The sequence below is a fragment of the Hylobates moloch genome, unplaced genomic scaffold (assembly GCF_009828535.3).
Source record: "Hylobates moloch isolate HMO894 unplaced genomic scaffold, HMol_V3 SCAFFOLD_5, whole genome shotgun sequence".
Classification (NCBI taxonomy): domain Eukaryota; kingdom Metazoa; phylum Chordata; class Mammalia; order Primates; family Hylobatidae; genus Hylobates; species Hylobates moloch.
In genome coordinates, this window is record NW_026652280.1 from 71,066,019 (window position 1) to 71,081,891 (window position 15,873).

The 15,873-nt window shown below is 40.3% G+C and overlaps 1 long non-coding RNA gene across 1 annotated transcript; it reads left to right on the forward strand.

Annotated features, from left to right (window-relative positions):
- LOC116468767 (uncharacterized) lies at positions 1–1,840 on the forward strand. The gene is made up of 3 exons (XR_004248141.2): positions 1–87; positions 704–832; positions 1,543–1,840. It is a non-coding gene; the product is annotated as an uncharacterized LOC116468767 (long non-coding RNA).
- Positions 1,841–15,873: the final 14,033 nt, after the last annotated feature.

The window sequence follows — 15,873 nt, forward strand, 5'->3', positions numbered from 1 at the left end:
AACCTCAGAAGACACCCAGACACCAGGAGTGATGCCACCATGTGGTGCAAGAGTTCTGAGGGACCACAATCCTGAACACATTGAATGGTGGGTGCAGGGCCTCATGGCCTGTCCCCAGCCCCTCTCATTGGCTCTGCTCCAGGTGGTGAAGGGGGAAAATGTTTTTGTCAATTCTGCCATGATTGCCTAGCAGGAAAAGGAGCAGAGCCCAGAAGCAGGGCCTGGTATGCAGCCTGCCTAACAAGGGAGAATTTGTAGACTTTGTGGACAGAAAGATCTGGGAGTCCATATCTATCACTCACTAGCTTGCTGAGACATTAGTAAAATCAGTTTTCTGAACTACATTTCTGTCATCTGTAAAGTGAGAGGAATTTCTTCTACCCCACGAAGCTTCTTGGAGAATTAGTGACAGTGTGTGTAGAGCAGGTTCCACCCAGCAGGCATTTGGTATCCAGACCACTCCTCTTCCCCCTTGATTTTCTGCCTAAATTTGCATTTCGTTCTTAAGACTTTCACTCCCCTTAATTCTGCTCTTCCCTCTGATTCCCGCCTTATTGTATATCCCACAGAGTCACCAGGATCAAAGTGGGTAACAGTCATGTATGCATGTATGTGTATGTACATACACACTTTGTTGGGGTTGGAGAGTGCTGTGTGAGTGTGTGTATGTGTTGGAGTCACTGACTGAAACTCTCCACACCAGGCTGTGTTCCTGCTCATTGCTGGAGGTGCTGTCAGGGCCCCAGCCCCCAACCCCAGGTCTGACCCTTGCAGCTCAGGCAGGACATTCTGGAGGAATCATGTCCTTGGAAGGAGCCCTGAGGAGTGACTGGTGGGTATTGGTGGATAAATACCCCAGCTCCCTTGCTCTGGGTGGGATGACTCTGAGACACATGTTCTGTGCTGTCTCTCAGAGATACCTGGCAGGGCTGAGTCCTGGCTGCCACAGGGGAAACTTTCTTGATGAAGGTCCCTTTAACTGCTGCATTCCTTTCCTGTCTCAGTTCCCCACTCCTCTACTGGTGTTTCCTGGGATTCGCACCCTAAGGAAGAACTGGCAGTAAAATTACTATCCTAGAGTCATGTCCAAATAGAATTTTTGTATTTGAATCTTTGTCTCAGGATCTACTTCCAGGAAATTCAAACTAAGACACACATTTTTCTGTCAGCTCCCTAAATCCCCATAGGCCTGCCATTGGGCTGTTTTTATCAAAAAGGAACATGAGGATCAGAGAGGGAAAGTCACTTGCCCAAAGTCACCCAGCTGAACAGTGGTGGAGTTCAACTTTGACCATGGGTGGCACCAAGGTGGATGCTTGCTCCTATCCCATGAGACTCCTCCCTTATCAGGGTCAAATGAATGAATGGAGGATGTTAAAAGTAGGGTCTCTGATGCCTGTGCCAGAGTGTTCTCACTCTTACCTCATTAAGAGTATAATAAAAACATGCCCAGTGCTGACCGTGTGCCTGGGGGTGTTGTTGTAGGCACTCTGCTTACTGTAATTCATTTAATTTTCACAATAACCTTGCTTTTACTTCTAGTTGTTAGATGAAAAAACTGGGGCAAAGAGCAATACGGAGAGTTGCCCAAATTCACACCACTGGTCCAGGTTTGAAGCAAGCAGTCTGTACCTGGAGTCCTTGTCTGTAACCATGGCACCCTGCCTTCTTACCCAACTCATCGTGGAGTTCCACCTTGTGTCAGGCACTGCACTGAGCAGCTTCTTTTAAGAACATAATTTGTAATTATGTAGATTACTAATTCTACTTCAAAACGCCACACAGCCTTCATGTGATTAAATGAAACAATTGGTAAGTCTAAGCATTGAGAACAAACATTCTTTTTTCCACTCCCGACTCCATTCCAACAGTTGGGACAGTGTTTTCTCTGTGCCTGTAGAAACCTCAGCTCCTGTGCCGAGGAGCCTGGTCCCTTTGGGGAATGTGGCAGTCAGGTGCTGGCAGCGACCTCGAAGGGGCTGAAGGGTCGTTAAGAAAAAGCTGTTTACAAAGATGTGGGCAGGGCCAAGGGGAACCAGGAGAGATGGTGCAGGGCCCTGGGGTTAGCGTCATCTGGGAGCTGTCACCACCCTCCAGGCTGGTGGGGCCATGGAGAAGCTGTTCCAGTAACTCGGAGAATCTGCAGCTGAAAGAGGAGGCCAGAGGAGACATCACTCCCTGTGCCCTTTGACTGCGTCCGGATGCCCCCACTGACCACACTACCATCCCCTTATTAGACTGGAGAGGCTGCAGGGAGGGGTTCTAAGCCTCCTATTGTGGCTCACTCCAACAGTGAGTCAGCACCGGCTCCCCTAGCCCCACAGCCTAGAGTCCACTTAGCCCCTCTATCCTGTCCCTTTCCTACTGGGAAGCAGATACCCAAATGAGCAGCAGAATCCTGTCTCTCCCTGCAGGCCCCTCTGCTCATTATGAGTGGTGTTTTGTGGGTCTCCTCCCTTGGTTTTGGATGAGAAACACCCTTTTCCCTTCCAGTGGCCTGGGTCCTAGCACCATGTCTGGTACAGAGTAGATGCTCAAGGGAAGTTTACTTTGAAGAACTGTCTACCTGGGAGGTGTTACTGTTAGTCTAACCTGTACCATTTTGTAAACCTCCAGCCATTTTGCAGACGCTGGTCAGAGTGAAACGTTCCATGGGAACTTGGGCCATGAGAAACAGCCTTCCTGACCACGTGACTGCAGAAACATCCTTGTCGCACCCTCCCGGGCAAAGGCCCAACAGCCTGACTGCATAGACATCCTTGCCATATCCTGCTGGGCAGCAAGCTCTACCACCCTGAACCCTCCCTCCCAGTCCCATGATTACCCCAACCTGTGAGTGGCAGTTGGCCCTGGCACTAAGCTGGTTTACCCCTCCGCAGTGTTTTGCTGTCAATAAAGATGTTGCTGTTGAATCTGCCAACTGTCTCTCTGTCTTTTTCTAACCCTCACTTTGCCTTCCAAACCTAGTAATAACTCTACATCTCCATTTTACCAAGGACAATATGGGACTCAAGGACAGCAAGTGACTTACCCAAAATTACACAGCCAGTGAGTCACAGAGCCTGAACTTGAACTCAGTTCAGCTGAATCCAGAACTTGTTTCTTCCTGACAGTCCAGGGAAGGAAAGGTGGAACTGCAGCCAGTAGGTGCCCACATGCTTGTCCTAGGAGACCCCAGGCTGGCTTCTTGGAATTGCGTCTTCATGGGCACAAAAGAAGAACTGCTCACTGGTGTGGCATCAGCTAAGGGTCTCCATTGTCCCAAATTGTTACTTCTTTTCAAAGTTTTGTTTTAGTAATTACATTTCTCACAGCTCAGTGTTGAAAACAAAGCACAGAGGCATGTAGAAAGTCATGTGTGGGTTTTTCTCAATTTTTTTCCCAGTGACTATATAAATGAGTGTACAAAAGAACACAAATACACTCATACTTTTTATATAGAGATGAGGCCATCCCATCCATATTCCTCTGCCACTATCCTTCCATTTTTTTTTCATGACAGGACCACTCTTTTAATACTAGTCCATGTGATTGGGGAGGGGCTGGCCACCCTGGGCAATCAGCAGGGTAATTAATTCAGGAATGATCATGTGATCCAAGCTGGGCTCATGGAAGTCATCCCTGCACTTTTGATGAAACTGCTGGGAATGAGCTGCTTTCTTTTTATTGACATAGCTATTTGCAGGGAAGTAAATGATAAGAAATTTATGGGGCCATTTTTGCTGCTCTCTCAAAACAGCCTGCCTGAAAAGCAGAGCTGACCCAGGAAATGAAGGGACAGAATGAGCCTTGGTTGATATTAGTTGAGCCCTGATCCCACTGAGCCAGGAGCCCATCTACTTAAGGACATTTTTAGTAATTAGAGTCAAGTAATTCAACGTTCTGCTGGATTGCGTTAGGTGTCAGTCACTTGCAGTCAAGAGAGTCCTGTGTAATAGCACTTTCTCTTATGCTTAGGTCCCACCTGCCAGAACTTTAGAGCTATAGAAGGTATAAAGTAAACCCAGGCAGTGCTGAGCTAGCCAGGCTCCTGGCTAAGTGTGCAAAGGAACCCTGGAATCACTACCACTTTGGTCTGACAAATAGCCTTGCCTGCTGCTTACCATACAGCCATAGGCATATTGCTTCCCTGAGCCCTTAGGCATTATACCACTTTTTAAAAATGATTTTTATCTAAGAAAATGTTTTGTAGAGATGGTGTCTTGCTATGTTGCCCAGGCTTGTCTTGAACTCCTGGCCTAAAGTGCTGAGATTACAGGCATGAGCCACTGTGCTTAGCCAGCACTATACTTCTATTAGTTGTCAATGCTTTCTTTGTTCTGTAGTTTCTAGTGTGTGCTTGAGCATGTGAATGTATGTGTAAGTGTGTGTGTGTGTGTGTAAGTGTGTGTGTGTGTGTGTGTTTTATCTTGCAGGGTTATTTCAAGCATCAAGTGGGATCCTGTAGGTGCAGCGCTCAGCCCAGTGACTGGCACATATGGTTAGTTCTTTCTATTCTCTTTTCTCCTCCTGATTCAGAGAATGACTTAAGGATCTGTGATGTGTGCTAATTTTCAATGCCCTGGATAAATAATGGGGAGATGAAGTACTGTTGCCAGAAATTTGCACTAGTTTTAATTCATTTTATCTGTTTAGCATGAGATATCTCAAAGTAACTGAATAAATTTATGTCATATATATACATACACATAAGTATGTTTCTTGAGAGCTGACAGGCTTAGTTTTTGTTCCCTGATACTGCAGTAGAGGCCACTGTGTTCTGATTTCTTGAGTGATGGCTGCCAGCTCTCCAAGTGTCACAGTAGGTGAGGTATCCATGGGGGTGAGCACCAAGAATGTGTGGCCGGTCAGCATCTGCAAGTCCATTTTGTCTATTCTCTTTATTTTTATATTATGTTTTATTCATTTTTAGGTTTTTCATTTAATTTTTTATAAGTATCTCTCCTAAAATTGTTTCTTAGTTCTACTAGGGGTTAGTTTCATGAAACAAGTCCAGAAATAGTCCAGGGCAGCCATGGATACCCAACATGCCATTGGGGAGTGAGGAATCTTGTAGATTGAAGGTTGTGTTGTTGGGACCAATGGCCTTCAAGTTGCTAAACCCGACTCAGAGCATTTCATCGTATTTCCAGAGAGCAGCAAGCAGAGAGAGCAAAGGGAACTTGGTTAAGAGAAAAGAGGAACAATAACTCTCCCGTTTCCAAACAGATTTTCAGAAATCCAAACCAGTGAATTCTGCATTTCACATTGGCCAAGTCTATAAGCTCTGCTCACTGCAGTTATGAGAAAAACTGGGAAACTCATTTAAAGACATTAATCAGGGCCAGGCATGGTGGCTCCTGCCTGTAATTCTAGCAATTTGGGAGGCCAAGGTGGGAGAATCGCCTGAGCACAGGAATTTGAAACCAGTCCAGGCAACATAACGAGACCCAGTCTCTACAAAAGCAAAACAAAACAAAAGCCGGGTGCGGTGGTGCACACCTGTTATGCCTGCAGTCCTACCGACTCAGGAGTCTGAGCTGGGAGATCACAGGAATCCAGGAGTTCAAGGCTGCAGTGAGATCTGATCATGCCACTGCACTCCAGCCTGGGAGACAAAGTGAGACCATCTTTCAAAAACAGATTATAAATTAAATAATAAAATAAGGATAAATAAAGACATTTAAACAATGCTCCTTGTAAAAAATAAATCTATGCTCCCTTAGTGAAGAAGATGAGAATAATGGATATGGCAGGGAAACAGACAGAATTAGCCACATTAGACCATAGTGAAAGTCATAACAGGCACCCCAAATCGGTACCATTAAAGCCACATAATGTGACCATAATACAGGCAAATTGTGATCAATGAAAGCAAACTGACCGAAAAAAGGGTATCCTGGAGCATATGAATTCTAAATCTAAATTGAATGGAACTCAAAGAGGGCTTCACATTGAAAATAAAACCATGTGTATGTAAGTGAATTGTAACAAAGCTACTACATAGCAACATTAAGGTGGCAGAGCAGAAAGGGTGCTAAGACAGCTATCTGTCATCTTATACCATTTTTTTTAAGAAAAGAAAAACTATAAAATTATGAATTTGGGGTCTAATTGAGAGATAAGACAATGATAATGGCAGCAACTGTTCACATTTACAGTGCTTCAGTCCTACTATGTGCTCATTCATGCCCAATAAGTGAAGAGCTGGAACTGAAAGCTTTCTTATATTTGTTCCCATTGTAGTCTCCCTCCAGAGGGTGGAATCATGTGTAACAGGAGAGAGAAGTGTTTAAAGAGGTCTTTTCTACCGTTTTTACTTCCATAAGCAGTCTCTGCAGTGTGGGTTATTGTATGAATTATGAGTTTTGAGGCAACACTGAGGCTTTTTTTTTTTTGTCATATTCTTTACTTTCATAGCTTCTCTCCAGTGTGAGAACAAATATCTACTCAAGATAAAGGAAGATGAAAGGCTTTCCATAGACTTTACCTTCACAGGGTTTCTTTTCACACTTCTGTAAGATATGAGAGTTCAGGAAAGATGTTCTCATGCATGTTAACTCATTGAGCTCCCTTCCAGTATGTCCTCCTTACATGTTCAGTATGGTGAAAAAATTAATGATGATTTCCCACCTTTCACTCACAGGGCTTCCCACTATTGTATCTCTTAAGATGGCTTTTAATTCTGATGACTTTCCAAAGTCTTTTCCACATTTGTCACATTATAGGGTTTCTTTCCAGCATGACTCCTTATACATGCATGTTTTGAGGCTTGCTGAAGGCTTTCCCACATTCCTTACATTTATAGGACTTCTCCAGAATGTTCTTTCTTAAATGTTTATTAAGGTGTGGGGAATATCTAAAGCATTTCCCACTTTTGTTATATTCATAAGGTTTCTTTCCAGTGTGAATTTTCATATGTCTCATGAGAAATGACTGATAAATAAAGGCTTTCCCACATTTGGGGCAGGTATGGCTTTTCTCTCCAGTAGTGCTACTCCTGTGTGAAGCAGAGTTTGGAGCGGGGGCAGAAGTTTTTCCACTTTGATGATTCTTATTCTTAGTCTCTACAGTACAGGACTGCATCTGCACAGCATGAACTGAGTTATTTCTGAAGACGTTTTCACATTGAGTAAAATACATTTTCTCCCTAACATGAGTTATGTGTGCCCTAAGGCATACATCTTCACTGCAGGATATTCCAAATGGACTCCACTCATGCATGTTTGCTGTTGTATTAATTTTACTATGTATATGATGGACATTGTTCTGACTGCCCATCCATGTGTTTGATTTTAGCTGTTTTTCTCCCATATGAAACCGAATACATTTTGCACCTCAAGACTATCATATTCATTGTTTCCATACATATCACTTTATTTCAATAGTTTTTGGGAAACAGGTGGTTTCTGGTTACATGGAAAAGTTATTTAGTGGTGATTTTCTGAGATTTTGGTGTATGCATTACTCGAGTAGTGGACACTGTACCCAGTGTGTAGTCTTTTATCCCTCATCCCCCCAACCTTCCCACTGAGTCCCCAAAGTCCATTATATCATTCTTATGCCTTTACACCCTCATAGCTTAGCTCCCACTTATAAGTGAGAACATACGATATTTGCTTTTTTATTCCTGAGTTACTTCACTTAGAATAATCATCTTTAACTTCATCCAGGTTGCTGCAAATGCCATTATTTCATTCCTTTTTAGGGCTGAGTAGTATTCCATGGTGTATCTATAACACATTTTCTGTGTCCACTCATTGGCTGATAGACATTTAACCTGGTTCTACATTTTTGCAACTGCAAATTGCGCTGCTATAAATGTGTGTACAAATGTCTTTTTCATATGACATATTTTCCTCTAGGTAGATACCCAGGAGTGGGCTAATACAAATTTAAATAGAGATAATTATAAAATAAAGTAATGACCAAGTGAAAATTACTATTTCTAGTAGTAAAACAAAATTCATTTATTGAGTAAAATTTGAACGTATTTCTGCTCACATAAAGAATATATAACTTCTGTATTTTGTATAAATGATATGCTTTATCTCACTAGACTCATCCTGTGGTTAATTTGTGAAGAAGGGTTGGAGAAAATAACATATCTTTAAATTCAGTTTCTTGATTCACATTTTTCTTCAAGTTTCAATAGCTCTCTTTTAGGAAAATGCCTCCAAGAAGATGTTCAGATGCTTTGGGCTTTCTGTGGCCTCAAGGCAAAGGGAAAGCGAGTCTGAAGTCTCTTACTGTCTTCGTGCTGTTCTCTAGAACTCTGCTTTCGCTGTGGCAGAGGGTCTCCCTGGTCTGATCCCTGGGGCCATTGCATTGCTTTTCTCTGAGATGAAGCTTGTACTCTTGAATCAGAGTACAGTGGAATTCCCTTGCTTTATTAGCCTCCTGTTGGCTTGGATAAGATCTTCAGATCTGCCTGAGTTTCAACATCCTTCTTCCAGAATGTGTCTGGAATGGTCATATGTGGCCTTTTTGGCAGGATCATTTTGCCCCTTGCTACAGTGGCCCCATGTCCTATATGCTAGTTTTCAACTCAGTTAAATTGCTTCTTATTTACCTCTATGACACTTCCACATTGCATAGATTCCTAGGTCTAGCAGGAGGTTTTATATAAACTAACTTTACAGAAACAGAAGAATGCTCACACAGTAAGTCAGGCAAACCAAATTTATTACTCAAAGAGGGGCAGGGAGAATCAGCAAAAGCCTAAGTTCTATGGCAAGTCTGACCCTTGAGGTCAGAAAAGTTGCCCAGGGTTGACGGAGTCTCCTCTGCACATGCCCCACTGTGTACTGCAGCTGAGGAACCCCTGAGTGCTCCGCCCTGGGTTTCACACCCCATGTGTACCTTGGCTCTCTGAGTTTAAGAGTTGCAGGAATATCCTGTTCTAGGAACAACAAGGACAGAACCCAGACTGTCCCCGACAGTTTCTCCTTATCTCACGATATTGTCTTCTTGGAACATTCTAAAATTATTCTGAGAACTAGGAGGTACAGAAAGCTGAGTTGGTCAAGGCCATTCAGGTCTTGTCCTCCTGTCCACATAAACAAAGTAGACTATAAAACAATAAGCATTAGCAGAAATAATCATATTGTGTTATCATAGCCATTCTTCATTATGATAAAAAGAATTTATCCACCAAAAAGTTATCTGAATTCTAAATCTGAATGAACCCAATAAAACATAGATTTGGGCCTGTTGTTAAAATTTAGTAAAAGATACACTAAACCAAAAAACTTAATTAAATACACAAACTCTAGAAGGAGTATAAAAATCATAAAGACTCATTTCAAGAAAGGCTGGCATACAAGGTTATCAGACATGTGACAAAGTAATAGAAAATGTTGACAATGCTTAGGGCAAAGTGAATATGATTGATACTCAAATGAACAAAGCAGACAGTCAACTCAATAGAAAAATGGGCCAAAAAAATTCCAATACATTATTAACAATCTGACAAATGCAAATGTGCACAAATAAAATGAGATCTGTATTTTCACCACTCGCTTAGAAAATATAAGAATCCTAGATAACATTGTGTGATGAGGATATGAGGAAAACAACCTTTATGGGCAATGGATGGGAAATTCAATGGTTTTAAACATTTCAGAAAATAACATGACAGGACCCATTTGAAAGTATGCATACTCTACAACCTGTCTCAATGACGGGCACATATCCCTGATACAGTTTGGATGTGTGTCCCCTCCAAATCTCATGCTGAAATGTGATCCCCCATGTTGGAGGTGGGGCCCAGTGAGAGGTATTGGATCATGGGGTGCATCCCTTATAAATAGTTTAGCACAGGAATGTCCAACCTTTTGGCTTTCCTGGACCACAAGGGAAGAATAATTTTCTTGGGCCACACATAAAATACACTAAAAATAGCTGCTGAGCTAAACACACACATACACACACACACACACACACTCACACACACATGAAATCTCTTATGTTTTAACAAAGTTGACAAATTTGTTTTGGGCCACATTCAAAGCTGTTCTGACCTGCATTCGGTCCACAAGCTGCGGGTTGGACAAGCTTGATTTAGGACCATCCCCTTGTGAGTGAGTTCTTCTCAGTGAGTTCATGAGGGATCTGATTGTTAAAAACAGCCTGGGACTGCCCCCTTCTCTCTCTTATTCCCTCTCTGACCATGTGACACACTGGCTCCCCTTCACCTTCTGCCATGACTGTAAGCTTCTTGAGGCCTCACCCAGAGCAGATGCCATTGCTTCCTGTGCAGCCTGCAGAACCCTGAACCAAGATAAACCTCTTTTTAAAATAAAATAAATAAAATAAATTGCCCAGCATCACGTTTGTCTTCATAGCAATAGTAACAGACTAACATAGCCCCTGACAAATTGTGACACGTGACCAAAAAGTGTTTTCATAAGAATACCATAGGGAAGTGAATATTTCAGTAGCAGGATATCAGTGTGAATTCTACTGCAAGACTGGATAGGGAACATGTGGTTGATTCATTTTATTCAAAACTATGCAGCAGCTACAGGGGAATAAACAACCAAAAATAACCTACAGCAGTGTGGGAATGTATGAAGGATGTGACGCTCTGTGAAAACAAATAGAAATAAAATTAGATTTATAGCACAATACTCTTTAAGAAAAATGTATATACTTATGTATATACACATACACACACTCAGAAAACAACCTTCTTATCTTGTAAGAATTCTTTAAGAGGAAAGAACCTATATCAAACACATTAGCATGCCTGTCTGTGACAAGGGATAAGGAATAAAAAAATTGAATAAGTAAAGCCAGAGAGAAACTTGTAGGAAACAATAATAATAATGTCTCATGAAGTAAAGTATATCATTAATTTTTTGCAACTGTGGTATAAAAACAGAGATTGTCAAAATCACATGTAACAAGCTTTAGTATAGAGCTTATTGTAGGACAAAAATCAAATTTTAAATACTTAGTTTGCATAGTTTGATGGAGGAATGGTCTCCTATGTGAAGTAGTAAGATACACTGAACAATCCCATGGGTGCATGGGAAGAAAATACACAAAATGCTACTTATATTTATTTTTTAATCATGTTTCCAATAGTTTAGTATCTAAATGCTAGGGGATGCCAGATGTGGTGACTCACACCTGTAATACCAGTGCTTGAGGGTGGGGGGCAAGGCAGGAAGAACACTTGAGGCCAAGAGTTCTAGGCCAGCCTGGGCAACATAGTAGGTTTTTGTGTCCACAAAAAAAATTGAAAATTCGCCAGGCATGATGTTGTGCACTTGTAGTTCTATCTACTGGAGAGCCTGAGGCAGGAGGATCGCCTGAGGGAGGAGTCTGAGTCTGCAGTGAGCCATGATCACTCTACTGCACCATAGCCTGGGTGACAGAATGAGACCCTGTCTCTTAAGTGAAAATAAGTAAGACCTAGGAGACCACATGATCTTTCTAGTTTTCAGCCCCTATTGCAGCTCCCTGTAGATTACTTTCCTTATTCCCAATGTTCCAGCTGTTTCTGCACATTGTGGGCTTGTCCTTCTACCCACTCAAGGCCCCAGATCCAGCAAATGTCCTCAGAGATGGGCTCTGCTGCTTATCTGTGATCACCTAGGAAGGGCTTGTTTTTCTCTGAAATTTAGTTGATTGTAACTTTAGGCCCACAGTGTTTTGATGGCTTTAAACAACAAAAAAAAATTTTTAAGTTCATCCAATATCTTCTCATTATGGCAGGAGCAATTGCCTCTGGTAACTTTATTTTAATTGGAAGAAGAATTTCTAACGTAGGCGTTGTAATGAGGTTTTTGGTATTTGGTCTTACTGGAGCAATTAATTTCAAGTTTATTTCCTATCTTATGCATGTATTGAAGGATCAAATGAGAAAATATATGTAGAGTACATAAAGTGTCTAATGTATGCTACTGATATACAGTTGTATTATGACTACACACTGAAAACACAATCAACCAGATTGCTTCCTGAGACCTAGAGCCAGGCTTTTCCAATGATACTTAACTGTCAAATAATTCTATTCAATTTTTCATGGGACTTAGGGTTTGGTCCATGAAGTGTTGCCATGGTATGCAAATCAATTATGTCAATAAGCATGCTAGTTTATTCAGCAAATATATTCTTGTAGAAATAGTTACTCAATGAAATAACTAATATATTTAATTTCTAGTAGAAGCTACTTCTCTTATTGTGAGCTGGTTACAAACCTTGAATGCTCTAGCTATTTTGAGGAGGCATTACCCAAAGAAGATGATATATTCCCTAGACAGCAAGGACTCTTATTCTTCTTTATCTTCTTTTTGATAAACTCTACAGTCTCTTGGTAGTGAATGCAGATTCTGTGGGGATGTACAAAACAATCCTCCATAAATTTAAATTTATGCCTATGATCATGTGTAATGAAATTAGCCCTCAAGAGCCAACTTGAGACCGTGTTCAGAATGGAAGCTGCAGAAACCTATGGCAAACACATGAATATAAGACCATTTTAGATACAGTCCCCAAATTACCTCTGAATTCAGTGGGAAAAAAGTGACAAGGAACAATATTTAGGGATTCTAGGATAGTGCTACCTTCTCATGCCTAACATAAGCAAATTAAAACCTCATACTAATGCTCTGAAGCCTAATAATAACTAGTAAGGTTTATGTCTGTCAAAAAGCCACTGCAGGCTACTGTTAAAACCAGCTAGACAACCAACTGAAAACCATTTGCCTCCCTCTGGTTAAAAAGAGCCCCTTGTCTACTGATGATGTAGTTAAGGCTGTATCAAGATCTTCTATCTCTCAGCAGGGACATGTTCCCCAAATGCTAATGTTTGACCAACAAAAGTTTTGCAGCCAGAGCTTGTGCAAGTGTTGGTAGATAGAAAATACAAAATCAAACCATTTCTCGTGAATGATTAAACAATCAAAAAAAAAAGAATGCAAGAAGCCTGTGTGCATGTGCATGGGTATACGCATGTGTGTGTACATTCAGCTTTGTTAACTTTATTTAACTTTATTAACTTTGTTTAAAACTTAATTTGAAAATTAGATTGCAGAGTAAAATATCATTCTTTCCCTCTCATCATAAAACTTTTGACTCATGGGATTCTGACAATCTGTCATGCTTGGAAAAGTTGGATTTATTAAACCAGTAGCTGGACTGAGCCTGTCTATGTGGCTCTTACACAACTGCTTCCTATTTTGTGCACAAGCAGCCTCAGGAGCCCAAAGACAGCGATTGAGAGAGACAGGCTCTGAAGCCTTTTTATTTCAACTTCTTGGAATCACCACCTTGCTAATGAACATCAAAATCTTCTGTGTCATTTATCAGATTAATTACTTTTTCCATAAAAAGAGTGAGTTGAGTGGATAACAAGCAAGAAACTCCCTGTCCCTGCTTCATCCTGAAAACAGGAGAATCAATATCTTAACCCTGTTTTTGAGAGATGAATGGGTAGGTCAATATTGCTTGGCTATTTGTCCTTCCACTTGGGACAGATTACCACTGCATTTTCCCCTCAATCTCTAGAATCATGGCTTATAGAAAACAATTATATACTGAATTACTAATTGCATCAAAACTTTATTAGACTTATCAAAGAGCATGCTCAGATTTACTTATTATAAATAGTAATAAAAATATAAAAACCTAAAAACAATATTATAAGTAACAGAGAAAAGCTATGCACTGTTACGAAAGGCTTTCATATTTAGGGATCTCAGATAAGGGTTCCCTTGGTGGGGAAGATGAAGAGCAAACTAAAACAAGAGTAAGAGCTAATTATATAAATCTAGGATGGTAGCAGGAAAAGCATATGAATAAGAAGACCAAAGTCCAGAAGGCAAGAAAAAACGTATCTGAATCATTTAGTTCAATAATGTTCATGCCACAAGATGGGGGAGAGAGAAAAGAAACAAATTCTGTACTGCTTGAACCCATTTTTGGACTCTTGATATTTATCCTAGTACCAATGTGAAGTCTTTGGGAATTTTTAAGCCAAGCAATTTACAATGTAAATTGTATTTACATTTCAAGTAAGTCATTTTGGATATAGCACAGAAACATTTTTGGAGAGAGAATCAGGGAGATTACTTTAGAGGTGCTCACCATAGCCCAGGTGAGAGAGTGATGGGCTGGAATCCATGATGGCAATGAAGACAGAAAGAGAAAAATAGACAGAAGGTAAAATCTGACAACACTTGGTGATTGAAAATGGAAATGTGAAGAAGAAAATGTCAAGAATTACATTGAGATGTCAGATGTAGGTAGAGGTTGACATCACTTGCTGGAAAAAAAAACACAGGAAGAATACCACTTTCAGTCAAAGAGACATCTGGGTTGCATAAAGTATCATGAAATGGGACTTTTCTAATTCCATGCAGGTAAGTTAGGAGGGCTCAACCTTGAGGCACAAAAGATGGTGATGGTGGTAACAGTGGCCTTGAGACCGGCACCTACACCAGACTCTAGAAAGATTAGTGTGATTTGGGGCAACTACAGACTGGAATATTTCAGTGAAAAACAAAACAAAATATTCACACTTAGTCTTGGAGTCTTGCTTTATTTGAAGGAGTAAATAATTGGGCCTTACTCAGAGCTGCAAGTTTTGGTAAGCCCTAAAATGAACAGAAAATTGTATAAAATGGAAGCAATTCACCAATTCTATGCACTAAACATTTACTGATTTTCTTCCAGGTTTAATTATTATGATAGGCGTTGTACAGTAATTAATTTATTGACCATCTTCTCTGGTGTTTGTATTAATACACAAAGAGATATAACTTTAAAAGTGTAGTATTGCTTTCAGCTTATACCAATCATTACCCATTATCCCAATTCATTAAATCAGATTGTTTCAATGGTAAGTTACATTTTGAAGTTAATGAAATACTTAAAAGGCTGTGATGTTGTAACTGCAGATGTAGTATGCAAAACACGTTTGATTCATGTTGTTCAACACAATTTCATAAAACCTTATCTATAAAACAAATATTTTTACACATCTATTATTATTCTCTTGCTTTATGTAAATTTTATATCATTTATCTCTATCAAATAAAGTTACATTTCTAGTTTTTTATTCCCAACCATAAATGACAGCATTAATTTTTACAAACATTAATGATGAACTATACTCACTCATAACTATTTACGTCTAAGTTGTCTTAGAGTTATTGAACAATTTCGGAGTAACTAATGGCTAGCCTTTTATTATTCTATGATGATAAATATTTTTACAGTATCCAGGCTTTGGACGTATTTTTGAAAACTTATTTCTATATGGGTCAAAATTTAAATCAGTTGTAATACATGATCCACTCACAAATATATCTCCAGAATGAGCTATTAAAATGAAATACCAAAGTGGCTCCCCAAGACACCCATTTATAGCGTATATGTGCAGTGCAGGGTTACTGGACCAAGGCACAGTGTAATCAGGGAAATTTTATTTTTTGTTTCCTTTTTCCTAAGATGTTTCTTATTCCCAGTTATATAAAAATGTATATTACAGGCAAAAAAAATTAACACGAATAGAAGTAAATATAAAGTATATTCACATTAATATCAGCTTTGCTTTATCTATTAAAGGATATAACAAGCTTGCAGTTTTCAGGACCTTGTAACTCCTGGTTCATTGGAAAGCACAGAAATTCTTCAGAGCCTCAAGAGTTGCGTTGAATGCACTATTTAAATAGCGTCCAACCACTAGTTAGATAGCTTAGCACTCAGCCTTTGAAATCTCTGTAGACTCACCTCAATTGAGCAGTCCTGATAATTTACAGAAGTGGGTACTGCACTAACAGATCCCTGATGTATGATATCTTTGCCTGTAGAGTGTTTTATGTGTTGATCCACTGGAGTGTGTGTGTGTGTGTGTGTAGGTGGGTGAGTATGGGTGTGCAC